This window comes from Apium graveolens, unplaced genomic scaffold, assembly GCF_009905375.1.
Source record: "Apium graveolens cultivar Ventura unplaced genomic scaffold, ASM990537v1 ctg2505, whole genome shotgun sequence".
Classification (NCBI taxonomy): Eukaryota; Viridiplantae; Streptophyta; class Magnoliopsida; order Apiales; family Apiaceae; genus Apium; species Apium graveolens.
This window is the reverse complement of record NW_027417695.1, coordinates 90,631-91,852: the sequence shown is the minus strand read 5'-3', so window position 1 is coordinate 91,852 and position 1,222 is coordinate 90,631. Positions and strand designations below refer to the sequence as shown.

At 45.5% G+C, this 1,222-nt stretch overlaps 1 non-coding gene across 1 annotated transcript; it reads right to left on the bottom strand.

Moving 5' to 3' along the window:
- Positions 1-311: 311 nt before the first annotated feature.
- On the bottom strand, positions 312-418 carry LOC141700565 (small nucleolar RNA R71). The gene has a single exon (XR_012566424.1). It is a non-coding gene; the product is annotated as a small nucleolar RNA R71 (small nucleolar RNA).
- Between the last annotated feature and the right edge of the window lie 804 nt (positions 419-1,222).

Here is a 1,222-nt window from a genome sequence, read left to right as displayed (position 1 = left end):
TTCATCCGGCTATTCAAGCTAACACCTTTGAAATCAAGTCGGGCACTATTCAGATGGTGCAGAATTCTGTTTCTTTTGGAGGAGCGGCAACTGAAGACCCCAACATGCACATAAGGAATTTTGTCGAGATCTGCAGCACTTTTAAGTATAATGGCGTGACTGATGAGGCTATCAAGTTGAGGCTTTTCCCATTCTCACTAAGGGACAAGGCTAAAGACTGGTTACATTCTGAACCAGCTGGGTCCATCACTACGTGGCAAGATCTTGCGCAAAAGTTTCTGGTGAAGTTTTATCCAATGGCAAAGACTGCTGCTATGAGGAGTGCTCTTACTCAGTTTGCGCAGCAACCTACAGAATCTATGTGCGAGGCTTGGGAACGCTACAAGGAAATGTTGAGAAAATGTCCACATCATGGAATGCCGGATTGGATGGTGATCACTGGTTTCTATAATGGTTTGGGGGCCCAATCTCGGCCCATGCTCGATGTAGCAGCTGGAGGCGCCTTATGGGCTAAAAGCTATACTGAGGCATATAATCTTATCGAGACGATGGTTGCAAATGAGCATCAAAACCCAACTCAGAGGATGACGTCAGGCAAGGTAGCAGGTATTCTGGAAGTTGATGCAGCCACCGCTATTGCAGCCCAGCTCCAAGCGCTATCAATGAAGGTTGATTCTCTGGCTACGTATGGAGTTAATCAAATAGTTATGGTTTGTGAGCTTTGTGCAGGTTCTCATGCTACGGATCAGTGTTCTCTTGTCAACGAATATGTTCAGTATGTGAATAATTATCAGTGACAACAGCAGCCTGTGCCAGCGACCTATCATCCTAACAACAGAAATCATCCAAATTTCAGCTGGGGGAATAATCAGAATGCTATTCAGCCACCATATCAGCAAGGAGTGAGTAAACAGTTTAACCCACCTGGATTCCAGCAACCACAGCAGTATGCTACAAGGCAATTATATCCTCAACAGGGAAGTACAGCTGCACCCACTAGTGCTGATTTTGAGGAACTTAAGCTGTTGTGCAAGAGTCAGGCGGTTTCTATCAAGACCTTGGAAAATCAAATCGGTCAATTAGCCAATGCAGTGCTCAATCGTCAACCTGGCACTCTTCCCAGTGACACGGAAGTACCAGGCAGGAAGGAAGCTAAAGAGCAAGTCAAGGCTATTACCTTAAGGTCTGGAAAAGTGGCTAATGCTGAAAAGGCAAAAGAAGT